Source organism: Silurus meridionalis, chromosome 24, assembly GCF_014805685.1.
Source record: "Silurus meridionalis isolate SWU-2019-XX chromosome 24, ASM1480568v1, whole genome shotgun sequence".
NCBI lineage: Eukaryota > Metazoa > Chordata > Actinopteri > Siluriformes > Siluridae > Silurus > Silurus meridionalis.
The window spans coordinates 20,818,590-20,825,991 of NC_060907.1; the positions used below are offsets into that span (position 1 = coordinate 20,818,590).

Below are 7,402 nucleotides of genomic sequence, written 5' to 3' on the forward strand. Positions count from 1 at the left end.
AAGTGTTGTGTTCTTGATGTCACTGATCAGAGCTGCTGTAGAGGATTCAGTATCTGCTGACTCTGAGGCAGCGTTCTCCAGGGAAACGGCTTCACCTTCTTCTTTACTCTGGAGTGTGTGAACACGTCAGACACGCCCGATCAGCAGACACAAAAATCGCACACAAACACTTCAGATGTGAAGTGAACTGGAAAAAGATGTTGTTGGTTTTCACCCAAAACATAATTTAATCCTAAACACCCTGTGCCTCATACACAACATGGTGTTTTATCAAGAAATCATGCTGTCGTTCTGCTGTTTTAGGAAAATAATCAGTGAGGCAACCAAGTGGAATCACTGTTACCACCCCAAAGTCGATTATTTTCCAACTACAGCATGTCCTGGAGTGATGTGTTCCTCTCATAAACTGAAACAAGTCAGTTCCACTTAGCTCTTCCTTCACCAGTGAGAGGTCCTGAAGATGGCAAAGAATTTAGCATTACAGATTTAATGGCACTGAAGACTACTTCCATCCATGTTAAACAAATTAATGTCTCCTTATGTTAAGAAAACATCACAGGATCAGTGATCCCACATGCTGTATAATCCCAGTGGAGCTGAAGAAAGATGGACATTGATGAACATTATGAACTTATGGAGATCTCTTAGGCATCCCTTGTTTTTTGGAGAACCGATCAGATGCAGTGCTTCTGACTCTGAGGTCATGCCTGTAAGAAGGATAGAAAACTTCTTCACTCCAAGATCTTGTGTTTTTTACTGACCAACTGATGGATTTGTGATGGTGAGAATCTAAAGGCTGAATATCAGAAAGAATAAAAGAGCAGATGACAAAAAGTATTTGAGCTCCATCAATGTGTAATTCTGTAGGAATAATGAGTGAAGTTTATGAAGTTAATGGTGTGTAGAGTGGATCAGGAACACGCGGATTATGGTGGAGTTGCAACAGTGTTAATAACTCGAGGCAGTAACCAACAGATGACACGAGGTTTGCACATGGGGGCGGAGCTTGTTGAAAACAGGGGCGTGTCCTGGTTTATACTTTATTTTGATCTAGAATTAAAGCAAATTTTTTGCAATATATATGTTTGTGTTCAATACAGGTATAGTACAGGCTATTATGCTTCACACACACACACACACACACACACACACACACACACACACACACACACACACACACACACACACACACACACACACACACAATTTTAGAGAAAAAATAAGGTCAATATTAATGCTTTTCAACTTTTTTTACTTTTTTCACTCTGGAGTTTTTTCTTCATCCACAGTCTTCATCCCTGCAGTAAAACGCTGTCTGAGAAAACGCTGCCCTACTTTAGGCTTTTATTTAAAAGAGAGTTTAGCCCTGTTTCAATCAAAAATCTGAGCCCCGAACAATGAAGTACTCCAAAAATAACCCCCCCAACCCCCTCCCTCTCGCTCTGTGTAAAATATCAGCCAGTGAGAAGAAATCCTCTTCTCCACACGACCTGCGGGACAGAAGTCATTATGTGATAGAGGCTATTTGTTGACTTTTTGCAGAACTTGGAGACCGACAGGGACGAGTCTTATCTCTGCTATCAGCTAAACACTTCTCCAGCCGCTGTGACCTTGAGGACAAAAAGTCAATTATAAATCGTCATCCTGAATTCACTGCACGGTGCGACTGAGATGGCGCAGGAACAGGAGATGTTTGCATCCAGCAGATCTCACGTTAACCCTTTACTGAGTGCTGAAGAGAAATCTGATGCTATTAACGTCATAATATCACTACTCGGTCAGTCAGTACATCATCATCATCATCATCGTCATCATCACCACCACCATCATCACCACCACCAACACAACCATCACCACTATAATCATCATTATCAACACCATCATCACCATCATCATCATCACCACCACCACCACCACCACCACCATCACCACCATAATCATCATTATCAACACCATCATCATCATCATCATCATCATCACCATCATTACCACCACCACCAACATCATCCTCATCACCACCAACACAACCATCACCAACACCATCATCATCATCATCATCATCATTACCACCATCACCGTCACCATCATTATAATCATCTGTACACTTGGGGAAAATAATCATTAATAAAGTGTATTATATATAAATCAGTTGATCAGCTGGTATTATGGTGGATCCTGTAGTGTAGTCAACTGCAGGACAGTAGAAGTTGGATCAGAGTTTCTCCACTTCCCCGAGTTAAACAGAGTCAGTGCATTTTATTGCAAAAGAAAAACTGGACCACAAACTGGGACACTTAAATCAACCCAGTCTGGGTACTTCCTGTTTCTCCCAGCTCCACTTTCTCATCATCAGACCTGCTCATCATAGCTGTTATCTTCTCACTTCTTCTGTTATCCACATTACTGCATTACATTATCATGCTCCTGCTCCTACACTGGCGTTTCCATAGTAACAGTTCTCATTCGCAGGTACAGTTACTTTGTGATTACAGTTTACAGTACCGGTAACATCACTTGGACATGTTAAGTACCTTTAGTATGCAAGAATAATTTATGGTACGCGATCAAAAGACCTGCTGAAGTCCCTTTAAAGCTTCCTTCTAAAAGACACACCTCTTCTCAGGTACTCTACAGGTCCAGTAAATAACAGCACCACAATACAATGGTTCTAAACTGCACCATCTGTGTCCTTGCTTCTAGGATGTTAGCATCATGGTGCCTTTAGTACCTCTAGTGCAGCATTAAAGGTGAACTACTACTACACACACACACACACACACACACACACACACACACACACACACACACACAGTCTCAGGTGCAGTATAGGTTTATTACAGTATGACTACATGGCAGTGAGGAATAAAAGTACTAAACGGTAACATTCCCTGATGCTGGGTTTCAGGTACCATTGTGGATAAACCTTTAGTACCTTTAGTACCTCAAAATATTTTTTGTGTGTCATGATGTTCACATTATATCCAAATAAATAGATATTAAAGATATAAAGAGATAAGGGTAACACCTGTGTGTGTGTGTGTGTGTGTGTGTGTGTGTGTGTGTGTGTGTGTGTGTGTGTGTGCTGTCAATTTCACAAGGAAGAGCACGCTCTTCTCTCTCTCCCTCCCTCTCTCCCTCTCCCTCGTTCTCTCTCTTATTCTCTTCCTCTCTCTCCCCCTCAGCAGTAATAACGCAGGGAAAAGAAGGAGGTGAAGAACACCCCCCCCACCCACCCAACCCCAGGGTGAAGTGTGGAAGTGTCGCGCGCGTGTCAGTGCGCGAGGAAGCGAGGCGCGTGCGTGGGGTTGCGGGAGATTTGTGGCTGCCGCAGTGGCGAGTCTACAGACAAGAAGAGAAAAATCACGCAGACGGGCTCGCGGTGCTGCTGGACTTTTCAAGTGCGCAAGAATCTATACGGAGGGTTTTCTGACAGCTGACACGCACACGCACACATGGACGCGCACACACACGCGCGCTCTACGCAGTGTTGAACATTGGGAACATGTAGAGAACTTACAGATGCACGGCTGTGAAGAAGGTAAGCACGCGCAGAGAACATCTGCCCGCCTGATGTGCATGCTATGAGTAGAGCATTGTTGTAATTGATGGTGGTGTTCGATTAGATGATAAGAGGAAGCAGGGATGTTAAAGGGAGCATGGATAAAGGATGTAATCAGAACGTCCCGTCGTTGCCTCGCGCACGGCGCTGATCCCTGACGCAAAGAAATTAGTATTCAAAGTTATTCCGATCTTCTGCTGAAGAGCCTCAGCGACCTCCATTACACACCGATATACCATGTCATTTAAAGCAAAGCGGCAGATCGCACACATCACATATCACACACACTCTTCACATCACACACTCTGCAGAAGGATCTTTCCTAAATGCATTGTGTGGCCCAGAATTATTTCCATTTCCACACGTCGAACCCAATCTCCTCCTGCTCTCATGACTTAGCTCTTTTTTCTTGCTTAGGATTCATCTATTGGACTCTTTCGTTCATACTGAATCATACATTCCTCCATCTGCATCCTCGTGGAACGTATGTATATGTGTATGGTGTGATGGAAAAGTTAAGCAGATGCTACAGGAACAAATAGTACTGAGAAGAACTTGGTGTCAGTTGTGGATTCAAGGTGCGGTTCAGGACCTCGGACAGCGTCAGAGCTCCCGTGTTCTCCTGTAAAACCCTCACTAATAATAATAATAATAATAATAATAATAATAATAATAATAATAATACATTGATAAATATGGAATTGATCAATCTCATGCTTATTATAGGGTTTGTCTTTGTGTACATGGACACGGAAGAGGAACAGGTTTGGTGTCCGTGTGTGCTGAGATGATCACATAAGAGGAAAAAAAAAGAGAGATATAGAGCAGGACATCTTATTGACACTTCCCATGAGTCCCTGGGGTCATGCAAATGAGGGTGTTCCTGATTAGCTGTCACTATCTCAGCTACAGCAGATGTAGACTATGCACTTGTGTGTGTATGATGTTTGTGTTATACTGTTCTGAAGCTCAACATAAAAAGATCCACCTTCAGGATATATACATAAAAAACATGCATTTCAACATGGCTGTGTTCAGAACCTGTGTTCGGTTAAGAACTGTTGCTTTCAGCTTAATTTAATCACAAAATTAATAGATTTAATTTTTTTTGGACTAAAATGATTAAATTAGTACCTGTGGAAATATGTAGCAATGTGGGTGGAGCTTAAGTGTGTTTAACCAATGGCATATGAGGCTAGTTTCAATATTAACAACAATAATAAGTCTGGAACATCTCTAGGGGAAATGTATATGTTGTGTGATCATGTTTTATATCCAACAGTAATGTAGCAAACACAGAAACTTTAATTTTATTTTATTTTTTACAACTATGATATCTAATATTTACATAACATCAGATTTTCTCTGCTCCAGTCACTAGTGATAATTCATAACTCAGAAAATGTACAATAATGTGATGCTAGAGATGACTTTACAAATGATGAACATATGTGGGGCTTTTATATATCACATTTATATGCCACATACTATTTCTTATTGATCATAATTAGAAGTTTAGGTCTAATCTGGTAACCGTACGTCTACACCTATTGGAATGCCTCTGGTCTGAAATCATTGTAAACTCAACATTTTTGTCTAATCATTGCATTCAGTTTCATGTCTGTGTAGGACTGAAATGTAGAACAGAAACATCTGTTTATGAGAAAGTCAGTTGTGTTTTCTTTACATCTCATTTACACCAATGCTGACTATTAGGGATGTGCATCTCCATAACAGAGGCCGATGTGATTCGCATCTCAATGCAATGATACAATACATTAAAGATAAATATAAATCAGCTACCGATTCGATTCCTCCCCTTATGATGCAGTGAGATCCGATTTCCATTTGATTCAACATGACAATACGACATGATGGAAAAAAATACGCTCTTCTGCATTCAATATGCTACAGAAAGTTCACTTTTATTTCTTCTGTTCAGACAAACAGCAAATCATCAATTTACATAAATGCTTTTGACTTCTAACTCATGGCCCTTTCACACACGCCTTCATAATGAAAAATAAAAAGAATTAAACATTAAATAGACCCAGACGTTCTTTTCCTGTTGTGTCTGCAAGAAGATGCAGCTCTGCCTCTGCCATGTTAATCTGTATTTTATGTAACTCTCAGGACACGCCTCCGTCTCTGTAGTGGTTTGATACGATTCACGTAGCAGCGGCAGTGCTGTGAGAACGCATTCGAGACTTTTCTCCACCGGGTCACTGAGATCTTTCTCTACCCTGGCTCGCTCTACACAACAGCTTCTGTCGTCTTTCAAGGGTTATTCAAATACCCAATCATGTCCTTCTCCAGGAGATTTCTGCACATGCTCGGGGCACAGAGTCTGGTTACACACTGGAGCAGACATCGGAAGTGTGTGTTTTCTGTGCACTCAGGCAGCACATTGTCCCATAGACTGTTTATACTTTAGTCAAAAATGCAGTGCAACTGCAATCTTTATTCAGTGGGTTGTGCATTTTTTACTGGAATGCTAGGGTGCAAAAAAGAGCTCTCTCTCTCTCTCTCTCTCTCTCTCTCTCACACACACACACACACACACACACACACACACACACACACACACACACACACACCTCAGCCAGTCCTTCAGGGATTCAGAAACAATTGCCTCCCACACTGTAGGACAGAAAGATCATTTATTCTGGCAGTAAAGATGTCAAAACAGCCACTGAAACTTACCTGATCTTTCTTTCTTTCTTTCTTTCTTTCTTTCTTTCTTTCTTTCTTTCTTTCTTTCTTTCTTTCTTTCTTTCTTTCTCTCTTTCTTTTCTTTCTTTCTTTCTTTCTCTCTTTCTTTTCTTTCTTTCTTTCTTTCTTTCTTTCTTTCTTTCTTTCTTTCTTTCTTTCTTTCTTTCTCTCTTTCTCTCTTTCTTTCTTTCTTTCTTTCTTTCTTTCTTTCTTTCTTTCTTTCTCTCTTTCTTTCTCAGCTATTGTTGGTTTCTTACAGTTTCTTAAACTCTATTATATAAAGGTTAAAGAAACAGTGTGAGAGAAATCTTTAATGAAGACCAACACTAGATCACATGATAATGATTATATTGTGGAGGATTATCTCCCGCCGCTCTTTACGCTGCCTGCTGTGTGTGTGTGTGTGTGTGTGTGTGTGTGTGTGTGTGTAAGAGCCTATTGTGGGTTTATTGTGTGTAACTGTTTATAGAGCATGCATGTGACATTTATGGCAAACATTAAAAAATACCCAGAGGCTGTTTGCTGTACAGTGATGCACTGGAATTTACCCTTACTCTCTCTCACACACACACACACACACACACACACACACACACACACACACACGTGATACGAACATTTCAGTTTTTTAAGGAAAGCAGTTGGAATGAAACATTAAAACAAAACATATTTGACGCTGTGTGAAAATCACTGCTGCAGTCCAGAGTCCTCCCCTGGATATTAAACTCACTGTGTTCATGAACAATGCTGGTGTTTTATGGAGTTTTACAACTTTGGGTGGAGGAAGTTATTTGAGGTGGACTTTTTCAGGGAGCAGAAGCTTGCAGTTTAATCAGAATTCACAAAGTATACCAGACTATACATGACTTTATATTTAAAACGTAAAATACTTTCATAGGGATGCATCAGAAATCAATCTGCAAGAATAAAGTGGTTTATTAAAATAGGGATTTACAAAAATAGCATTAGCATGAGCGTGCAGTGCAAAGTGAAGACTTTGATCCACATGGCAGCATGTGAGGGTGTGGCACTAGGAATCAGGAAACAGGAAGGAGGATGTATGATGTAGGAAGTGTAATGTAAAATGTATGAAGTAGGAAGCAGTCGTGTTTTTCTGCTCATTACTGATGC

The 7,402-nt window shown here is 40.7% G+C and overlaps 1 protein-coding gene across 5 annotated transcripts in view; it reads left to right on the forward strand.

Annotated features, from left to right (window-relative positions):
• The first annotated feature begins 3,112 nt into the window (after window positions 1-3,112).
• elfn1b (extracellular leucine-rich repeat and fibronectin type III domain containing 1b) overlaps window positions 3,113-7,402 on the forward strand; it is a 51,266-nt gene continuing 46,976 nt past the window's right edge. For 3 of the 5 annotated variants that reach the window (XR_006924127.1, XM_046837350.1, XM_046837353.1), the window contains exon 1: window positions 3,114-3,538. The gene's annotated coding sequence lies outside the window, so the exon portion shown is untranslated. Of the gene's footprint in view, window positions 3,539-7,402 lie in introns of all 5 variants that reach the window. The other 2 variants (XM_046837351.1, XM_046837352.1) reach the window with 1 other exon arrangement.